Source organism: Rhinoraja longicauda, chromosome 17 (genome assembly GCF_053455715.1).
Source record: "Rhinoraja longicauda isolate Sanriku21f chromosome 17, sRhiLon1.1, whole genome shotgun sequence".
Classification (NCBI taxonomy): Eukaryota; Metazoa; Chordata; class Chondrichthyes; order Rajiformes; family Arhynchobatidae; genus Rhinoraja; species Rhinoraja longicauda.
This window is the reverse complement of record NC_135969.1, coordinates 7,497,053-7,519,836: the sequence shown is the minus strand read 5'-3', so window position 1 is coordinate 7,519,836 and position 22,784 is coordinate 7,497,053. Positions and strand designations below refer to the sequence as shown.

The window sequence follows — 22,784 nt, the reverse complement described above, 5'->3', positions numbered from 1 at the left end:
CCTTCCCCTGCTGTCTTCTCCCGCGGTCAGGTTGTTGTGGCTGCAGGCCGCACCGGAAGGTGAAAGGTCCGCAGCGGGCCGACCCAAGCCCCGCGATCCGGGGCGGGCGAACACGCTGTCGCTGCCGCTGCTGCTGCACGTCGGGGCGGTCGTGGCTCCCGACATTGAAGCCCCCGCCCAGCAGAGAGAAATCGCCGGACGGTGAAATGTCCGCGACGCGGGGTGGGCGAACACGCTGCCGCTGCCGGAGCTCCCGATGTCGGCATCCACGCGGCCCGAGCCTAAGGCGAGTCGCAGCCGCTCCCGCAGCCTGCGAAGACGGCCGGCTCCACTGATGGTAAGTCCGATCCGCGGGCTCTGCGAACCAGAGCCCTGGAGGCCGCCAGCTCCAGGAGTTGGGCCGATGGTAGGCCGCAGCAGGAACGGAGACACCACCCAGAAAACAAAGGTCTGGTCTCCATTCGGAAGGGACACATATTTACAATTTTACAGTTCCCCCCTCCCCCCCACACCCACACATAGTACACAAACACAAAAACACGACATCACATTGACAATTAAGACACAAAAAAACAACAAAACACAAAGACAAATGGACCGCAGGTAAGCCGCAGCTGCTAGGGCAGCACCGCCATTTTGTGAAGCCAAAATTTTATGCATCTCTCTAAAATCACCCCGCAGGTTTCTATAGGTTTCCCCAGCTGTTTCATGAAGTGTAGCTGGTACTGCCACAACACTCTTCTTCCACCAACACAAAGTGGCGCATGTGTGGAAAGCTCTGTCACTGTATGGAGTCTTGTTCCAACCGTTGAAGTTGACCTCTCTGAGCAAGTTCCCAGCAGGGATGTCATCAAGGCAAATGTGTTTCATTTAGAGATACAGCACGCAAACACGCCGGTGGGGAAGTTAGTTGGAGTTTGGACTCGCTATTTGAAAAAGACTCTCCTCATGTGACCCCTGGCTCTTTTGCCAGTCCAGCGATCTCCGCACATTAACACTATCGTGCACCCACTAGGGACAATTTTTATATTTTCCAAGCCAATTAACCTACATACCTGTACGTCTTTGGAGTCCGGGGGGAAACCGAAGAACCATTGATGGTATCAGGCGAGTTGCTCTGATGGCGAGCCTTTCATGGTTAAATAGCTGGTAGTCTGTGCAGGCTGTAGGATGCAGATGGCAAATGCCAGGCAATGCTCTGCGTTTGGGGTAGGGATATGCTTTACGTAGGTGCCCCAAATGACAAACACCATTGATAGGGTATTGTAACGACAAGGAACTGCAGATGCAGCTTCACCAAAACAAAGGACACAAAATGCTGGAGTAACAATCCTTATGACTGGAGAAGGGTTCATACCCGAGGATTCGCCCATCCATGTTCTCCAGCGATGCTGCCTGACCTGCGGAGTTACCCCAGCACTTTGTGTCTTTATTGATCGGGTATTATTGGGAGTGGTGCATGAAGCCGAGCCTGAAGACGATGGTGGCCATCAGTCTGAAGTCTGAAGTCTGAAGAAGGGTCTCGACCCGAAACGTCACCCATTCCTTCTCCGGCTCAGCAGGACCGGTTCATAGCAGCTATGGCCCTGGGGATGAAGCTGTTCCTGAGTCTGGAGGTGCGGGCGTAGAAGGCCTTGTATTGTCTGCCCGATGTTAGAAGTTCAAACTGACTGTTGCAGGGGGGTGAAGAGTCTTTGTGGATGCTGGTGGCTTTTCTGAGGCATCGTGTGTTGTAGAGGCCCTCCAAGGCTGGTAGCTGTGTTCCGATGGTCCTCTGAGCTCTATGGACTACCTGCTGAAGAGCTTTCCTCTCTGCCTCCGTGCAGCTGAGGTACCACACAGGGATGCCATGTGTTAGGATGCTCTCTTTGGTGCAGAGCTAGAATGTCGTCAGCAGCTGTTGGGGTAGACCAGACCTTTTCAGTGTTCTTAGGTAGAACAAGCTCCACCTATTCACATACAAAGCCCTAAATGGGCTCCCCCCCCCCGCCCCCATATCAATAATCTTCTAACCCACCACTCTATCTCCAGGTCCCTCAGGTCGGCCAACTTGGTGCTACTGACTATCCCGCGGTCTAGGCCTAAGCTCAGGGGTGACCGCGCTTTTGCGTTTGCAGCTCCTAGACTGTGGAACAGCATCGCTCTCCCCATCAGAACTGCCCCCTCCATCGACTCCTTTAAGTCCAGGCTCAAAACCTATTTCTACTCCCTAGCGTTTGAGACCCTCTGAGGGGGCGCTGTGAACTGTTTATGTATGTGCTGTTATGTTTGTGTGCCATTGTATGTTCGTTCTTCGTACCTGAACTGATGTACAGCACTTTGGTCAAGGTGGGTTGTTTTTAAATGTACTATACAAATAAAATTGACTTGAATGGACTTGACTCAGGATACAATAGTCGCTCATGCAAAAGTGTATCAAGAGCCAAAGCACATGGTCCACCAGGTGGCGCCACCAGCTCTGGTTGCCTCGCCAACAGTCTGTCTGTCCTTCTACTTTTTTTAAATTATTTTAAGTATGAGTTAAATTACATTTTAGTGTTTCTTGGTTTGTTTTATGTTGGAATTGGGGGAAACTTTTTTTTCAATCTCTTACCTCGACGGAGTTGCGATGTTTCTCCGTATTGTATCTCCGTCCCCACTGCGGCCTAACATCGAGGAGTTGGCGGCGTTTCCTGGAGACCGGCCCGGCGCTCCAAGCCGCGGGCACGGCGCGGACTTTAACATTGGGAGCAGCGATCCTTTGCCGAGGATCGACTGTGGTGAGCTCCAACCGCGGGGCCTGTGGACTTTAACACCGTGAAGCCCGCGGTCTCTGGTAAGAAGAGGCCGACTCGGGAGCTCCATGCCGCGGAGAGAGTTTCAACCGCCCCGACACGGGGAGTTTCGATCATCCTGACGCGAGGGCCTCGGACAGTCGACAGCGGCGACCGCAGACGGTTCAACAGCCTCGACCGCGGGTGAACAAAGAGGAAGTGATTGAACTTTATTACCTTCCATCACAGTGAGGAATGTGGAATCCGCTGTAGTGGATGTCTATGTTAAATTTTATTTTATGTGGCTGTGTGTCTTGTTGCTTTTCACTTAATGTGTCTGTATGGTAACTCATATTTCACTGAACCTTAATTGGTACATGTGACAATAAATTGAATCTTAAATCTTGAATCTTGCTACCCTTTTTTCCTAAAGGTACTGATAAAATTAACACATTTCTCAAGAGAGACCCCATTCTAACAGAAGGTCTCCAGTGAACAATGCAGTTTTAGGCTCAGGTCACCAAGCCTGTCATTCACAGAGGTACGTGACCTTCTGCGGTCAGGGTCTCCAGCTACACGACTCTCTCTCGCTCTGTGCGCTGGTCAAGGTCACCTTGAGTCTCCGCTTCCTCACCCCACGATCTTTCCAATTCTCCACCACTGATCCCTGCCACGTGACCCAGTGTGCTGCTCACCAGTCTGGGAGAAATCACCCAGTCCGTTTCTCTGGCTGTGATTGTGGTGATGCACCACTGGAATGGTGGACACTGGCATTTCCCATCAGCCCTGCTTCCTGGGAGTGTGGACAGCCATTGCCGGCTGGCCTGTGCCCAAGGGGACTCCCATAGATAGCGTGGACCAGCTCAACAACGTGAGAGGCCACAGCTCCAAACTGGGATGATGTGAAACTTGGAGGGGCACTCACAGGTGGCAGTGTTTAGTTTAATTTAGTTTAGTTTAGAGATACAACGCGGTAACAACCCCCTTCGGCCCACCGGGTCCGCGCCGACCCAGCGATCCCCGTACATGAACACTCTCCCCTACACCCACTAGGGACAATTCTTACATTTACAATGGCGGGACTACCATATGTTGAAAGACTGGAGCGACTAGGCTTGTATACTGTAGCGACCATAGGGATTGGTCCTGAGAGTCGAACCCTCGGATTGGCCAGCAAGGTCACGTGGTGGTTTTGGCGCCCAAAACCAGTCAGTGGGAAGAGAACTTCGATGTGAACAGTTTGAGTTAATGGTTGTCTGTAATCTCGGTTGTTATCCTTTGTAATTGAATATTGCTACCGCAATAAACTTCTTTAACAAAGTACAAGCCTCCAGACTCGCCATATTGGTGACCCCGACGTGATCTAGCCGATCATCTACCATGCAGGGACAAGACGCCTCTGCTTCGGTTCTAACGCCCGGCGTACCGCAGCTAAACGCGGTCAGCGTTCACCTTCCTCCGTTTTGGGCGCATCAACCCCACCTTTGGTTTGCCCATGCTGAAGCGCAGTTCCACCTGAGAAGCATCTCGGTGGACGAGACAAAGTATTATTACCTGGTCAGCGCTCTACCGCCTGAGACGTCCGCGCGGGTGATGCAGTTCATCACCTCCCCTCCTGCAGACGGCAAGTACGAGGCGCTGAAGATACTCTTGCTTCGAACCTTCGGATTCAGTCGGCATGATCAAGCTGAGAGGCTTATGCACCTACCGGATCTCGGAGATCGGCTGCCGTCCGCCCTCATGGCCGAAATGTTGGCGCTGGCAGGCGAACACAAGGATTGCCTCATGTTCGAGCAGGCATTCCGAGAGCAACTTCCAGAAGATGTTAGGCTTATGCTCACGGATTGTTCTTTTAAGGACCCCGTGGCATACGCGGAGAAAGCCGATGCGCTCATGGCGTCCAAATCGAAAAAACACAGTTCGATCAACAGGGTCTCGGCACCATTGGGCAGCCCACAGCGACGCCAAGATGGCGCCGCGACTCCCGCCATTTCTCCCAAACCCCGCTAAAAAGATCCGCACAAGCGCGGCTGGTGTTATTATCATCTGAGATGGGGTGGAGAAGCCCGCAACTGCCGCTCACCTTGCACCTTCTCGGGAAATGCCTCGGCCGATCGTACATAGAGGCGGTTGCGATTGTCCAGAACCGACGCCTCTACGTCAGGGATCGATACACAGACACAGAGTTCTTGGTCGACACGGGAGCCATAGTCAGCATCGTACCGCCGACCGACCTCGAAGCCCGATCGGGTAAGAGAGGGCCTACCCTCATCGCGATCAACGGTAGCCCTATCCGCACGTATGGTACGCGGGCAATGTCTCTGGCTTTCGGCACCCGCACGTACGAGTGGTCGCTCATTGTCGCGGTAGTCGATCAGGCGATCCTGTGCGCAGATTTCCTCTGGGCCTTTTCACTAGTTCCCGACGTCTGAGGTAAAGGCCTCTGACCCTCCGCTAGCAGCGATGAGCCCGCTGCTCCACCACCGGCCACCCTGCCCAGCCCGACTGTCCAGGCCGTTGTCGCGGCCTCCGACCCGTATGCTGCGGTCCTGGCTGAGTTTCCGGAGCTGCTCTTTCAGCGTTTCGACACCCCTTCTGCCCGGCACGGCGTTGTCCATCACATCCCCACCGAGGGGCCCCCCGTTTTCGCTCGGGCTCCGAGGTTGCCGCCGGACAAACTGTTGGTGGCGCGTGAAGAATTCCACAAGATGGAATAAATGGGCATTGTCCGTCAGTCCGACAGCCCGTGGGCCTCTCCGTTGCATATGGTCTCCAAAGCATCTGGGGGGTGGAGATCATGTGGAGATTACCGGCACCTTAACGCCGTCACCACGGCAGACCACTACCCCATACCGCACATCCAGGACTTCTCGTCGGGGTTGGAAGGTGCCATAGTGTTCTCCAAAATTGATTTGGTGCGGGGCTACCACCAGATTCCTGTGCGTCCGGAAGACATACCGAAGACTGCCACGATCACCCCGTTCGGGTTGTTCGAATGGTTGCGTATGCCTTTCGGTTTGAAAAACGCGGCACAGGCTTTCCAGCAGCTTATGGACCATGTTGGTCGGGATTTGTCTTTTGTTTTCATTTATTTGGATGATATCCTGGTCGCCAGTCGCTCGGAGCGGGAACACCTGGTCCATTTGCGGACCATGTTCCGGCGACTTCAAGACCACGGGCTCATCATCCACCCCTCCAAGTGTCAATTTGGCCTCCACTCTCTTGACTTTTTAGGACACCGGATCACCTCTGCCGGCGCCACACCTTTGCCCAAAAAATTGGAGGCTGTCCGTGCCTTCCCGCGACCCACCACAGTAAAGGGGTTGCAGGAGTTCGTGGGGATGGTGAATTTCTACCATAGGTTCGTACCGGCAGCGGCAAGGGTCATGCGTCCGCTCTTCCAGTGTCTCGCAGGCAAACCTGTCGAGTTGGAGTGGTCCGCGGATGCTGAGAATGCCTTTGAGGCATCTAAAGTGGCTCTGGCAGATGCCACCATGCTCGTCCACCCAAGCGCCTCTGCCCCCATGGCCCTGACGGTCGATGCGTTGGACGTGGTGGTGGGAGGGGTTTTGGAACAGCAGGTGGATGGCAGTTGGCAGCCCTTGGCGTTTTTCAGCCTACAGCTTAATCCGGCTGAGCTGAAGTATAGCGCCTTTGACCGAGAGCTTCTGGCTCTCTATTTAGCTGTCCGCCACTTTAGGTATTTTCTAGAAGGCCGCCCATTTGTGGCCTTTACGGACCACAAACCATTGACTTTTGCTTTTTCAAAACTGTCCGACCCATGGTCGGCCCGCCAGCAGCGGCACCTGACTGCCATCTCAGAGTTTACTACCGATGTCCAACACGTCGCGGGTAAGCTTAGTGCCGTTGCTGATGCCCTGTCCTGGCCAGCCATTTCCCCAATTTCAGCGGTGGAATGCGAGGTGGATTTCCAGGAGCTTGCGGAGGCACAGCGCCTGGCAGACACTGCCTCAGCATACCAGTCCACCACTTCGGGGTTGAAGTTGGCCCAAGTGGCTTGCGGGCCTGCGGGTACAAAAGTCTGGTGTGATGTTTCCCTTCCCCGCCCTAGGCCGGTGGTGCCGGCCGCCCTTCAGCGCCGGGTGTTTGATGCCATTCATGGCCTGGCGCACCCGTCCATCCGCTCCACCTCTGCCTTAGTGACCGCTAGGTTTGTGTGGCATGGCCTGCGGAAACAAGTAGCCGCTTGGGCCCGTTCCTGTGTTCCCTGCCAGACCGTTAAAGTTCACCGGCATGTCCAACCTCCGGTGCAGGAGATGGCGTCCTTGCGGTCCGTTTTTTTCATATTCACGTTGATTTAGTTGGGCCTTTACCTTCCTCCAGGAGCTACACTCACCTACTCACGGTGGTTGACCGATTTATCCGTTGTCCGGAGGCTTTCCCGTTGTCCGACACCTCCGCCGCCTCTTGTGCCCGAGCCCTGGCACTCCATTTGGTGGCCCGTTTCGGTGTTCCGTCCGTCATTACCACCGACCGGGGGTCCCAGTTCACCTCTGCCCGTTGGGCTACGCTAGCGGAGCTGTACGGTTCCCGGTTGCAGCAGACCACGGCGTACCACCCACAGGCTAATGGGCTCGTGGAGAGGTTTCACAGGCAACTTAAGGCGGCCCTCAGTGCGCGGCTGGACGGCCCTGACTGGGCAGACCAGCTCCCCTGGGTCCTTTTGGGCATCCGTACTGCTCCAAAGCAGGAACTCGGAACTTCGTCCGCGGAACTGGTACATGGCTCGCCACTCAGAGTGCCCGGGGATTTCCTTCCGGAGTGCCCTGGTCAGCAGCCCTCGGTTCCGTCAGTTTTAGCATCCCTCCGGGCGCGAGTCGGTTCCCTGGCTCCGGTTCCTAATTCGCGTCACGGGTGTTTCATGGTGCATGAACCGCCTGCCTTGAAGGACTGTGGATTTGTGTTTCTGCGTAGAGATGCCCATCGTTCCCCGTTGCAGAGGGTCTATGAAGGGCCTTTCCGCGTGTTGCGTAAAGGGACGGTCACCTTCACCTTGGATGTTGGGGGCAGGAGTGAGCTCGTCTCTGTGTCCAGGCTCAAACCTGCACACTTAGGTCAGGACCGCCCTGTCCTGGTCGGTCAACCGCCTCGGCGGGGCCGTCCTCCTGCAATTCCACCTGATCCGGGACCCCCTGCTCCTGTGGTTCCTGCAGCCCCTCTCCTTACTCGTTCTGGTCGTGAAATCCGGCTCCCTGCTAGATTCCGTACCTCGGGTTCTGGGGGGGGGGTCATGTAGCGACCATAGGGATTGGTCCTGAGAGTCGAACCCTCGGATTGGCCAGCAAGGTCACATGGTGGTGCGACCATAGGGATTGGTCCTGAGAGTCGAACCCGCTGATTGGCCAGCAAGGTCACGTGGTGGTTTTGGGGCCCAAATCCAGGCAGTGGGAAGAGAACTTCGATGTGAACAGTTTGAGTTAATGGTTGTCTGTAATCTCGTTTGTTATCCTTTGTAATTGAATATTGCTGCCGCAATAAACTTCTTTAACAAAGTACAAGCCTCCAGACTCGCCATACTATCATCATAGGTGTTACTCGTCCCCCCAAAAGAACCATGGGTTCTTCTTCTGCCTCCTGTGTTATCATTGGGTAAAGTCCCTTCCCATCCGGGTTCTCTGGGCACCCCTAATATCTAGCATAGGGGTTCACGAGTCCAGTCGGGCCTCCGGCCGAGCCCGCTGGTGCTTGCCCTGGGTTAAAACCTGCTCATCCCCTGTGGGTCCCTGTTGGTACGGGCCGGGCCACGGACGGTGTGGGCAGTTCCTCCTCAGGTGCCCTACCTGATTGCATCCCCAACATATTCTATCAACTACCTGTCTGCCTACTGGCCTTCCTTGTGCTCCCCCTTGAGGACCCCAATCCTGTCGGGGCTGATTCCCTGATCTGATTTGCCCCTGATAGGACATTTGAGGAGAAGCTCCCTCAAAGACATTTATTATTGGCATGGGATTCTCTGGCCTCTGCCTGGCTCTGTCATAGGACTCACTCTGCATCGGTGCATTGTTTATTTCTGCTGTTTCAGCTGGATCTGTTGTTACTGCCAGCATTTTCTTTCCTTTTTCACGTTCTTTCTTTTTTAGTTCTTCTAGTTGCATTTGCATCAACTTTCTCTGCACCTCTTCGTGCTGGTTCACCATTTTTTGTCTCTCCGTACGACATTTGTCGACTGCATGAACCAGGTGGTCCCTGAACTGGGAGTGGGATATGGTTGACAATTCCACCACTTCCTCCAGTCTGGACTTAACTTGAGGAAGTTAGGAAGAGGGGATGTTCAACGAGATCTGGGTGTCCTAGTGCATCAGTCACTGAAAGGAAGCATGCAGGTACAGCAGGCAGTGAAGAAAGCCAATGGAATGTTGGCCTTCGTAACAAGAGGAGTTGAGTATAGGAGCAAAGAGGTCCTTCTACAGTTGTACCGGGCCCTGGTGAGACCGCACCTGGAGTACTGTGTGCAGTTTTGGTCTCCAAATTTGAGGAAGGATATTCTTGCTATTGAGGGCGTGCAGCGTAGGTTCACTAGGTTAATTCCCGGAATGGCGGGACTGTCGTATGTTGAAAGGCTGGAGCAATTAGGCTTGTATACACTGGAATTTAGAAGGATGAGGGGGGATCTTATTGAAACATATAAGATAATTAGGGGATTGGACACATTAGAGGCAGGATACATGTTCCCAATGTTGGGGGAGTCCAGAACAAGGGGCCACAGTTTAAGAATAAGGGGTAGGCCATTTAGAACGGAGATGAGGAAGAACTTTTTCAGTCAGAGAGTGGTGAAGGTGTGGAATTCTCTGCCTCAGAAGGCAGTGGAGGCCAGTTCATTGGATGCTTTCAAGAGAGAGCTGGATAGAGCTCTTAAGGATAGCGGAGTGAGGGGGTATGGGGAGAAGGCAGGAACGGGGTACTGATTGAGAGTGATCAGCCATGATCGCATTGAATGGCGGTGCTGGCTCGAAGGGCTGAATGGCCTACTCCTGCACCTATTGTCTATTGTCTATTGTCTATTGTCTATTGACATGGCGTCCACTATAGCGGTCTGAAACAAAGCGGTCATCAACTTGTTACTCGGTTTCGAGTCTCCACTTTTTCAGTTGATCCTCCAGATAAGCCGCTGGGTTCTCCTTGTCCCCCAGCGGGTCTCCCCTCAATGTCGTTAGGTCCACCTTGATCAGGTAACAGTCTCTGAGGGCCTGCCATACCCTCTGCCTGACTCGATCAAATGGCGTGCCATCAATCATCGGGTTATTTGCCACGTTTTTTATCCCAGCCATTTCAAATAGTTCTGCTAATTTCGTGGTTCCTATTACTTTCACCAGTAGTGCCTTTAAATCTCCCATAGCCAATAATCGTCCTGTAGTTTCCTCCTCCCCCTCAGCTCCTGTCTCTCGTTCACCATCTCTTGTTGTGGTTCTATCTGTATACTTCCCCACCTCATTCCTTCCTGGACGTACCCCTGGCTTTCCTTTCTTTTTCTTTCCATATCTTTTTCCATCTCCTTCATCTCTATCTCTAAGCGCTTTATGGATGCCTCTATTTCCCTTCTACACTTCCTTGTTTTTTCCCCATCACTTTCTAAGTCTGCTTTATTCTCACAGCTTTGCCCTCTCTCTGATGCCTGCTGATTACTTGCCTGTGTTTCTGTGTTGCTGTCTCCCTCATACTCCTCATTTGCTGCCTGACGGGTCTCATAAATCTTTCTGTCCCTGAGGTCCTGCAGCCTTTTGATGTCTGCTTCTAGTTCCCGTGCTTCTTGCTTCATCCTTTATGTCCACTATCCCTTTCAACAAAGGACACTGCTTTATTCCGTCCTGGCCGGAATAGGGAAGGAGATACCCGGGCGGGGTCCCTTAGGCTGGGGTACAGAGTTGATTTTTTTCTCCTGAAGCTCCTGACTTTCATGCTGTTTTTCGTGTTTTTCACCCTGTGTTTGGGGTAGTATTCTTTTCCTGGTCTGCTTTCCTCAGCCTTTCTCCTTCTATTCTAAACAATTTAAGCACGTCTTGTTCTTTTTCCTTTTTCGTTACTCGGGTTTGTGATTTATCCTTAGGCCTATAGTTCTTAATTAACACTTCCATTTCATCACACATGTTTATATCAAACGTGCCTTCCTTGGGCCATTTCGTAACCAATTTTTTCGTCCTTTTTTCCCATTTTTCAGAATGTTTTTTAATATCCTCTTTGGATACGGGGAATTTCTTACTTAGTAGTTGAACTGCAGTTATTTTATTCATTATACTCGTCTTATTTTAGTGCACTTGGCCAGTCAGTTTAAATGCAGTCCTTGTTCTCACTCCGTTTCGTCTCTACGGTCACTATACTACCTACTACGCTATTTCTATCTTCTACAGTTCTACTATATTCCTTTAATTATTCCAATTCTTGATCTGCCCGTACTTAGGGCGGTATCCACAGATCATCTTATCCTGCCCGTACAGACCTCTAACTAACCAAAATGGTATCCACAGGATGCCATATCTTACCTGTGCAGATCCCTAGTTAACTAGAGCGGTATCCACAGGACGTTTTATCCTGCCCGCCCAGACCCCCAGCTAACCAGAGTGATCCCTAGTTAACTGGAGTGGTATCCACAGGACGTTTTATCCTGCCCGTCCAGACCCCTAGCCAACCAGAGTGGTATCCACAGGATGTCTTATCTTGCCCGTGCAGATCCCTAGTTGACTAGAGCAGTATCCACAGGATGCCTCGTCTATCCAGTCCCCTATCCTCTTAGGGCAGTATCCACAAGGTCTTATTGACGTCACACAATCTTACTGGACTATTATCCACTTACCCACTGCGCAGCCTTCTCCAGCAATCCTCCGGATCTCCTTTTTTTTTTTTTAAGAGTAATTTAACGATAGGTTCTGTTGGATCGGAGAGGCCCTTGGACCGCCTGGGGGCTCCTGTGCCACCAGTGGTCCCCGTTTTCAACAGGCTATTAGTCCAAATAAAGCGGAAAACCACCTACCTTTTTTTGTTGTTGCGGGTGGCCACCCTTTTTCCTGTTGTCCCGGGGAGCCCCTGACAGGCTTGGAAGCGCCTTTAGCTTGTCGTCCGTTATTGAACGGGCCTCTTTCCGATCCTGCCGACTACGACAATTTTGTCGTGGTTACCGGTGTTCAAAATGAAGCAGATGACACGGAGAATTCTTCAAGAAGTTAAAAGCCTTTATTTGCAAACGACGGCTGGAACAATCAGGATGTCAACCATCTGACTGCCCACTTAGTACATCGGGCAGTCTATGTTTATAGGATAATTCCAAACCTTATCTTCTTTACGTTACCTCATACCCACACTCCTTTCTTCAGTCATTCATTTCTTTGCCGTCACCCGTCTGTCCCGCCACCATTAAATCCCATTCAGTAATTTATCCTTATCTCAATGCTCACATCCCTTCATACTTTGCCTCCCTTATTTCCCTGCTAGTCCATCCCTCACATCCATTCATCACCCCAAGGCCTATGTCTTTCTTTATCTGCCACCATTATCTTCTATTCTGGTTCATATGTGTCTCCTCCTCGCTCCACTGAGTAGAGCAGTTACAGCCACGTGTCAAGGGTAAGGAATGTCTAGAGCGCCTTCATTAGTTACAGAGAGGTGCCTAATGCCTAAGTAGTTACAAACCTTAAACAACAATGTCTAATGTATAAAATAATATCCTAACAATGTCTAATGTATAAAATAATATCGTATTATCTCCCATAACCCGCTGAGTTACTCCAGCACTTTGTGCCTTTCAGTAAAAAACATTATTTGCCTGCTTTCCTGTGAAATCAGACCATACATAGAAAATAGGTGCACGAGGAGGCCATTCGGCCCTTCGAGCCAGTACGGCCATGCACTGTGATCATGGCTGATCATCCACAATCAACCTGTGCCTGCCTTCTCCCCATATCCCTTGATTCCACTAGCCCCCAGAGCTCTATCTAACTCTCTTAAATTCAACCAGTGAATTGGCCTCCACTGCCTTCTGTGGCAGAGAATTCCACAAATTCACAACTCTCTGGGTGAAAAAGTTTTTTCTCACCTCAGTTTTAAATGGCGTCCCCTTTATTCTTAGACTGCGGCCCCTGGTTCTGGATTCCCCCAACATTGGGAACATTTTTCCTGCATCTAGCTTTTCCAGTCCTTTCATAATTTTATACGTCTCTATAAGATCCTCCCTCATCCTTCTAAACTCCGGTGAATACAAGCCCAGTCTTTCCAATCTTTCCTCATATGACAGTCCCGCCATCCCGGGGATTAATCTCGTGAACCTACGCTGCACTGCCTCAATAGCAAGGATGTCCTTCCTCAAATTAGAAGACCAAAACTGCACACAATACTCCAGGTGTGGTCTCACCAGCGCCCTATGAATACAATCAAGCTGTGCACAAGTACAACAGGTAGAAAAATACCAGAGCGCTGAAGATAATGTTGTAGTGTTAGAATGTTACAGTCATAGAGAAAGTGCAGGTGAAAAAACTGCAAGGACTGCAATAAGGTAGCTTGGAGGTACTGAGATGTTACTTGGGTGATCTGGCCAAAGTTTATTTTCTAAATAACATGGGGAATAAAAAAAGATAATTTGGTTATTGCCACCTGACTGGATACAAACTATTTTTTCCTACAGGAGTGACCATACTTCAGGCAATTGCATTGTGGGGAGGGTGGGTGTCAGCCTACACCACAGAAGGTCCTATACACAGAAAACTGTTTTTTCCTCAAAATATCCTATGCCCAAACAAACAACACACTCTAGCGTCATCCCAGCTTGAGCAGGGTGGGGATAGAGTTGCTGATGTGTTCCCCCCTGCCACATCCCGTCTGTTGCACTACTGACCTGAGATCTGACTCAAGTCAGCACACCTTTGTGCAGCCAACGCCAAGGCCCTGTGGGGGAGGACCACAGGCTAGGGTCCTTCCGCTGCTGGACATGGGGGGGGGGCAGGGTGTGGTGGAGAGAGACGCCCCTCCAAATAAGGGATTCTGTGTAAAATTGGAAATGAATATCTGCATTGAATGTGTAACCTCCGGAAATGTCGGATGGAGTTGTTGAAAAGAAGATGTTTTGTAAATATTTATTACTTGAATAAAGTATTTTTTTATATTAAAAAAATAATTTAAAAAATCTCGCCCCAACCATTGGGCTCCAGCAGATCCCACATTGAGCATTCACACCCTTTATTTCAGGGCATCCCCCATCTCATACGATCATAGAATTGTCCAACACAGGAATGGCTCTTTCAGGTCACCATGTCCAGCTGAGTGTGATGCTGCTCTATGCTAATCCCATTGGAGGCGGCACGGTGGCGCAGCGGTAGAGTTGCTGCCTTACAGTGAATGCAGCGCCGGAGACCCGGGTTCGATCCCGACTACGGGCGCCGTCTGTACGGAGTTTGTACGTTCTCCCGTGACCTGCGTGGGTTTTCTCCGAGATCTTCGGTTTCCTCCCACACTCCAAAGACGTGCAGGTTTGCAAGTTAATTGGCTTGGTATAAATATAAATTGTCCCTAGTGTGTGTAGGATCGTGTTAATGTGCGAGGATCGCTGGTCAGTATGAAATGTGTTTCGTTTAGAGATACAGCACACAAACACGCCAGTGGGGAAGTTAGTTGGAGTTTGGACTCGCTATTTGAAAGAGACTCGCTATTTGAAAGAGGGAACTAAAACTGCAGACGAGAAGGTTTTATATTTATAACTTCTATTTTTCTCTTCCTCATCTATGATTTAGAATGATCTTAAATGAATGTCACCAGAGAGGGGGCCTGATTCAGATATCGGATACACTGAGTTGTCATTCTTCACACATCTGGAATGGGGTGACTGGACTTGTATTCACTGGAGTTTAGAAGGATGACAGGGGAATCTTGTAGAAACATGTAAAATGCTTAATGGGTTTGGACAGTCTTGGGACAGGAAAAATGTTCCCCATGTTGGGGGAGTCCAGAACCAGAGGTCACAGTTTAAGAATAAAGGGGTAGGCCAGGAGTTTTTCTACTGGGAGGGGGGGGAATGTTTTTTAAATTTATTTTTGCTGTCTCACTTTGCAATGTGTGAGAGTGTTAATATGGTGTGAAACTCACCAACGTCTCGTACATCCCTTCCCCTGCTGCTAGTGCACGTGGCCATGTTTGAGTGGCTCCCCTCAGGGCTCTAATAAACCCTTCCATGTCAACTGGATGCCAAATTCATTTTGAATTCAGTCTGATAAAGGGTCCCGACCCATACATTTTGCACAGAAATGCCGCCTAATTACCAAGCCAATTAGCCTGTAAGCCTGAGGTAGACACAAAATAGCTGGGGTAACTCAGCGGGTCAGACAGCATCTCTGGAGAAAAGGGTCGAGACCCTTCCTCGACCTGAAACGTCACCTATTCCTTTTCTCCAGAGATGCTGTCTGACCCGCTGAGTTACTCCAGCTTTTTTGTGTTTATCTTCAGTTTAAACCAGCTTCTGCAGTGCCTTCCTACAAACCTAAAATACTTGTACGTTTTTGGAGTGTGGGAGGAAACCGAAGATCTCGGGGAAAACCAACGCAGGTCATGGGGAGAACGTACAAACTCCTGCACCCGGGTCTCAGTGCAGTACGCGCTGTAAGGCAGCAACTCTACTGCTGCGCCACCGTGCTGCGACTTAGTACTGAAAGTAACAGAGACAGTTATCAACAAAACAAAGCATATTTTACTGAAGGCATTGGACTTCCCTATACACTGGGATCAGCCAATCAACCCTGTCCCGCCCGCAATTGGTCCAAAACGCCGCAGCGAGACTCCTGACGGGTACCCGTAAAAGGGACCACATCACCCCGATTCTGGCCTCTCTCCATTGGCTCCCAGTACAGTACAGAATCAACTTCAATACAATACAATATATCTTTATTGTCATTGTACAGGGGTACAACGAGATTGGGAATGCGCCTCCCATACGATGCAATAAATTAATTAGCTAATCAGCAATAATTTAAACAACCCAATGAAACAAATTGTAACAGTTTTAAAACAGAATAAAGTGCAAGTAGATCTGTGCCGGATCACTGTGCGATGTGACCATCCGGCTCAGCAGGACCGGTTCATAGCAGCTATGGCCCTGGGGATGAAGCTGTTCCTGAGTCTGGAGGTGCGGGCTTAGAAGGCCTTGTAGCGTCTGCCCGATGGTAGAAGTTCGAACAGACTGTTGCAGGGGTGTGAGGAGTCTTTGTGGATGCTGGTAGCTTTTCTGAGGCATCGTGTGTTGTAGATGCCCTCCAAGGCTGGAAGCTGTGTTCCGATGGTCCTCTGTGCTCTATGGACTACCCGCTGAAGAGCTTTCCTCTCTGCCTCCGTGCAGCTGAGAAACCACACAGGGATATGTGTTAGGATGCTCTCTATGGTGCAGCGGTAGAAGGTCGTCAGCAGCTGTTGGGGTAGGCCAGACTTTTTCAGTGTACTTAAGTAGAACAAGCTCCTCCTATTCACATACAAAGCCCTAAACGGGCTTGCCCCCCACCCCCAAATCAAAAATCTTCTAACCCACCACTCTATCTCCAGGTCCCTCAGGTCGGCCGACTTGGGGCTACTGACTATCCCGCGGTCTAGGCTTAAGCTCAGCGGTGACCGCGCTTTTGCGGTTGCAGCTCCTAGACTGTGGAACAGCATCCCTCTCCCCATCAGAACTGCCCCCTCCATCGACTCCTTTATGTCCAGGCTCAAAACCTATTTCTACTCCCTAGCGTTTGAGGCCCTCTGAGGGGGCGCTGTGAACTGTTTATGTATGTGCTGTTATGTTTGTGTGCCATTGTATGTTCGTTCTTCGAACCTGAACTGATGTACAGCACTTTGGTCAACGTGGGTTGTTTTTAAATGTACTATACAAATAAAATTGACTTGACTTGACTTGACTCAGGATACAATAGTCGCTCATGCAAAAGTGTATCAAGAGCCAAAGCACATGGTCCACCAGGTGGCGCCACCAGCTCTGGCTGCCTCGCCAACAGTCTGTCTGTCTTTCTACTGTTTTTTATTATTTTAAGTATGAGTTAAAGTACATTTTAGTGTTTCTTGGTTTGTTTTATGTTGGAATTGGGGGAAACTTTTTTTTCAATCTCTTACCTCGACGGAGTTGCGATGTTTCTCCGTGTCGTATCTCCGTCTCCACTGCGGCCTAACATCGAGGAGTTGCCGGCCTTTCCTGGAGACCGGCCCGGCGCTCCAAACCGCGGGCATGGCCCGGACTTTAACATCGCGGAGCTGTGATCCTTTGCTGAGGATCGACTGTGGAGAGCTCCAACCGCGGGGCCTGTGTACTTTAACACCGTGAAGCCCGCAGTTTCTGGTAAGAAGAGGCCGACTCGGGAGCTCCTCGCTGCGGAGAGTGTTTCAACCGTCCCGACACGGGGAATTTCGATCATCCTGACGAGAGGGCCTCGGACAGTCGACAGCGGCGACCGCAGACGGTTCAACAGCCCCGACCGCAGGTGAACAAAGAGGAAGTTGATTGAACTTTATTACCTTCCACCACAGTGAGGAATGTGGAATCCGCTGTGGTGGATGTTTATGTTAAATTTTATTTTATGTGGCTGTGTGTCTTGTTGCTTTTCACTTAATGTGGCTGTATGGTAACTCATATCTCACTGTACCTTAATTGGTACATGTGACAATAAATTGAATCTTAAATCTTGAATCTTGCTACCCTTTTTCCCTAAAGGTACTGATAAAATTAACACATTTCTCAAGAGAGACCCCATTCTAACAGAAGGTCTCCAGTGAACAATGCAGTTTTAGGCTCAGGTCACCAAGCCTGTCATTCACAGAGATACGTGACCTTCTGCGGTCAGGGTCTCCAGCTACACGACTCTCTCTCTCTCTCTCTCTCTGTGCGCTGGTCAAGGTCACCTTGAGTCTTCGCTTCCTCACCCCACGATCTTTCCAATTCTCCACCACTGATCCCTGCCACGTGACCCAGTGTGCTGCTCACCAGTCTGGGAGAACTCACCCAGTCCATTTCTCCGGCTGTGATTGTGGTGACGCACCACTGGAATGGTGGACACTGGCACGGGGATTCCCATAGATAGCGTGGACCAGCTCAACAACGTGGGAGGCCACAGCTCCAAACTGGGATGATGTGCAACTTGGAGGGGCACTCACAGGTGGCGGTGTTTAGTTTAATTTAGTTTAGTTTAGAGATACAACGCGGAAACACCCCCCTTCGGCCCACCGGGTCCGTGCCGACCAGCGATCCCCGTACATGAATACTCTCCCCTACACCCACTAGGGACAATTCTTACATTTACAATGGCGGGACTATCATATGTTGAAAGACTGGAGCGACTAGGCTTGTATACTGTAGCGACCATAGCGATTGGTCCTGAGAGTCGAACCCTCGGATTGGCCAGCAAGGTCACGTGGTGGTTTTGGCGCCCAAAACCAGTCAGTGGGAAGAGAACTTCGATGTGAACAGTTTGAGTTAATGGTTGTCTGTAATCTCGGTTGTTATCCTTTGTAATTGAATATTGCTACCGCAATAAATTTCTTTAACAAAGTACAAGCCTCCAGACTCGCCATATTGGTGACCCCGACGTGATCTAGCCGATCATCTACCATGCAGGGACAAGACCCGTCTGTTTCGGTTCTAACGCCCGGCGTACCGCAGCTAAACGCGGTCAGCGTTCATCTTCCTCCATTTTGGGCGCATCAACCACACCTTTGGTTTGCCCATGCTGAAGGTCAGTTCCACCTGAGAAGCATCTCGGTGGACGAGACGAAGTATTATTACCTGGTCAGCGCCCTACTGCCGGAGACGTCCGCGCGGGTGATGCAGTTCATCACCTCCCCTCCTGCAGACGGCAAGTACGAGGCGCTGAAGGTACTCTTGCTTCGAACCTTCGGATTCAGTAGGCATGATCAAGCTGAGAGGCTTATGCACCTACCGGATCTCGGAGATCGGCTGCCGTCCGCCCTCATGGCCGAAATGTTGGCGCTGGCAGGCGAACACAAGGATTGCCTCATGTTCGAGCAGGCATTCCGAGAACAACTTCCAGAAGATGTTAGGCTTATGCTCACGATTGTTCTTTTAAGGACCCCGTGGCATACGCGGAGAAAGCCGATGCGCTCATGACGTCCAAATCGAAAAAACACAGTTCGATCAACAGGGTCTCGGCATCATTGGGCAGCCCACAGCGACGCCAAGATGGCGCTGCGACTCACGCCATTTCTCCGAAACCCCGCTAAAAAGATCCGCACAAGCGCAGCTGGTGTTATTATCATCTGAGATGGGATGGATAAGCCCGCAACTGCCGCTCACCTTGCACTTTCTCGGGAAATGCCTCGGCCGATCGTACATAGAGGCAGTTGCGATTGGCCAGAACCGACGCCTCTACGTCAGGGATCGATACACAGACACAGAGTTCTTGGTCGACACGGGAGCCATAGTCAGCATTGTACCGCCGACCGACCTCGAAGCCCGATCGGGTAAGAGAGGGCCTACCCTCATCGTGGTCAATGGTAGCCCTATCCGCATGTATGGTACGCGGACAATGTCTCTGGCTTTCGGCACCCGCACGTACGAGTGGTCGTTCATTGTCGCGGAAGCCGGTCAGGCGATCCTGGGCACAGATTTCCTCTGGGCCTTTTTACTGGTTCCCGACGTCTGAGGTAAAGGCCTCTGACCCTCCGCTAGCAGCGATGAGCCCAGCTGCTCCACCACCGGCCACCCCGCCCAGCCCGACTGTCCAGGCCGTTGTCGCGGCCTCCGACCCGTATGCTGCGGTCCTGGCTGAGTTTCCGGAGCTGCTCGTTCAGCGTTTCGACGCCCCTTCTGCCCGGCACGGCGTTGTCCATCACATCCCCAACGAGGGGCCCCTCGTTTTAGCTCGGGCTCGGAGGTTGCCGCCGGACAAACTGATGGTGGCGCGTGAAGAATTCCACAAGATGTAACAAATGGGCATTGTCCGTCAGTCCGACAGCCCGTGGGCCTCTCCGTTGCATTTGGTCTCCAAAGCATCTGGGGGGTGGAGACCATGTGGAGATTACCGACGCCTTAACGCCGTCACCACGGCAGACCACTACCCCATACCACACATCCAGGACTTCTCGTCTGGGCTGGAAGGTGCCATTGTGTTCTCCAAAATTGATTTGGTGCGGGGCTACCACCAGATTCCTGTGCGTCCGGAAGACATACCGAAGACTGCCACGAACACCCCGTTCGGGTTGTTCGAATGGTTGCGTATGCCTTTCGGTTTGAAAGGCATACCGCGACCCACCACAGTAAAGGGGTTGCAGGGTTCCCTGGCTCCGGTTCCTACTTCACGTCACGGGTGTCCCATTGGTGAATTTCTACCATAGGTTCGTACCGGCAGTGGGAAGGTCATGCGTCCACTCTTCCAGTGTCTCGCAGGCAAACCTGTCGAGTTCGGGTGGTCAGCGGCCACTGAGACGGCCTTTGAGGCAGCTAAAGTGGCTCTGGCAGACGCCACCATGCTCGTCCACGTCCGCCCCCAAGGCCCTGACGGTCGATGCGTCGGACGTGGTGGTGGGAGGGGTTTTGGAACAGCAGGTGGATGGCAGTTGGCAGCCCTTGGCGTTTTTCAGCCGACAGCTTAATCCGGCTGAGCTGAAGTATAGCGCCTTTGACCGAGAGCTTCTGGCTCTCTATTTAGCTGTCCGCCACTTTAGGTATTTTCTAGAAGGCCGCGCATTTGCTTTTGCTTTTTCGAAATTGTCCGACCCATGGTCGGCCCGCCAGCAGCGGCACCTGACTGCCGTCTCAGAGTTTACAACCGATGTCCGACACGTCGCGGGTAAGCTTAATGCCGTTGCTGATGCCCTGTCCAGGCCAGCCATTTCCACAATTTCAGCGGTGGAATGCGAGGTGGATTTCCAGGAGCTTGCGGAGGCACAGCGCCTGGCAGACACTGCCTCAGCATACCAGTCCACCACTTCGGGGTTGAAGTTGGCCCAAGTGGCTTGCGGGCCTGCGGGTACAAAAGTCTAGTGTGATGTTTCCCTTCCCCGCCCTAGGCCGGTGGTGCCGGCCGCCCTTCAGCGCCGGGTGTTTGATGCCATTCATGGCCTGGCGCACCCGTCCATCCGCTCCACCTCTGCCTTCGTGGCCGCTAGGTTTGTGTGGCATGGCCTGCAGAAACAAGTAGCCGCTTGGGCCCGTTCTTGTGTTCCCTGCCAGACCGCTAAAGTTCACCGGCATGTCCAACCTCCGGTGCAGGAGTTTGCGGTCCCTGCGGTCCGTTTTTTTCATATTCACGTTGATTTAGTTGGGCCTTTACCTTCCTCCAGGAGCTACACTCACCTACTCATGGTGGTTGACCGATTTACCCATTGGCCGGAGGATTTCCCGTTGTCCGACACCTCCGCCGCCTCTTGTGCCCGAGCCCTGGCCCTCCATTGGGTGGCCTGTTTCGGTGTTCCGTCCGTCATTACCACCGACCGGGGGTCCCAGTTCACCTCTGCCCTTTGGGCTACGCTAGTGGAGCTGTACGGTTCCCGGTTGCAGCAGACCATGGCGTACCACCCACAGGCTAATGAGCTCGTGGAACGGTTTCACCGGCAACATAAGGCGGCCCTCAGTGAGCGGCTGGACGGCCCTGACTGGGCAGACCAGCTCCCCTGGGTCCTTTTGGGCATCCGTACTGCTCCAAAGCAGGAACTCGGAACTTCGTCCGCGGAACTGGTATATGGCTCGCCACCCGGGGATTTCCTTCCGGAGTCCTCTGGTCAGCAGCCCTCGGTTCCGTCGGTTTTGGCATCCCTCCGGGCGTGAGTGGGTTCCCTGGCTCCGGTTCCTACTTCACGTCACGGGTGTCCCATGGTGCATGAACCGCCTGCCTTGAAGGACTGTGAATTTGTGTTTCTGCGCAGGGATGCCCATCGTTCCCCGTTGCAGAGGGTCTATGAAGGGCCGTTCCGCGTGTTGCGTAAAGGGACGGTCACCTTCACCGTGGATGTCGGGGGCAAGACTGAGCTCGTCTCTGTGTCCAGGCTCAAACCTGCACACTTGGATCAGGACCGTCCCGTCCTGGTCGGTCAACCGCCTCGGCGGGGCCGTCCTCCGGCAATTCCACCTGATCCGGGACCCCCTGCTCCTGTGGTTCCTGCAACCCCCCTCCTTACTCGTTCTGGTCGCGAAGTCCGTCTCCCTGCTAGATTCCGTACCTCGGGTTCTGGGGGGGGGGGGGGGGTCATGTAGTGACCATATGGATTGGTCCTGTGAGTCGAACCCTCGGATTGGCCAGCTAGGTCAGGTGGTGGTTTTGGCGCCCAAAACCAGGCAGAGTGAAGAGAACTTCGAAGCGAACAGTTTGATTTAATGGTTGTCTGTAATTTTGTTTGTTATAATTTGTAATCGAATATTGCTGTCGCAATATACTTCTTTAACAAAGAACAAGCCTCCAGACTCGCCATAATAGTTCTGAAGATGACCTCTGCTCTCTCGTGCGGTATCATGGTGAACAAGTGGCAGGTTTTTAAGCGCTATTAGTTCAGTTTAGTTGAGTTTAGAGATACAGCCCAGAAACAGGCCCTTCGGCCCACCGAGTTCACGCTGACCTGCAGTCCTGGTAAGCTAACTCTAACCGACACACACTAGATGCAATTAACATTTATACCAAGCTAATTAACCTACAAGCCTGCATGTCTTTGTAGTACGTGAGGAAACTGGAGTGCAGACAGCACCCATAGTCAGGTTTGAACCCAGGTCTCTGGCGTTGTAAGGCAGCAACTCTACCATTGATTATGGAAAATTAATAATCCCAATGGAATGGCTGCCTCTCTGCCAAGGAGTTGTGGTTTCAGGCACCAGTCCAGAGACATTAGTGTAAATAGAGTTTGGATAGGAGTTCCACTCTGTGTGAGTCACCATCCTGACCATCAGCTATGATTCTCAGTCCCCATTCGTTTCAATGGCACAATTTCAAAGAGAAGGGTGGTGGGTGAATGGAACAAGCTGCCAGAGGAGGTAGTTGATGCTGGGACTATCCCATCGTTTAAGAAACAGTTAGACAGAGACATGGATAGGACAGGTTTGGAGGGTTATGGACCAAG

The 22,784-nt window shown here is 51.8% G+C and overlaps 1 protein-coding gene across 13 annotated transcripts in view; it reads left to right on the top strand.

Moving 5' to 3' along the window:
- Nucleotides 1-22,784, top strand: part of atp2b2 (ATPase plasma membrane Ca2+ transporting 2) — a 1,022,617-nt gene that overhangs the window by 789,148 nt on the left and 210,685 nt on the right. The gene's annotated exons all lie outside the window — the stretch shown is intronic.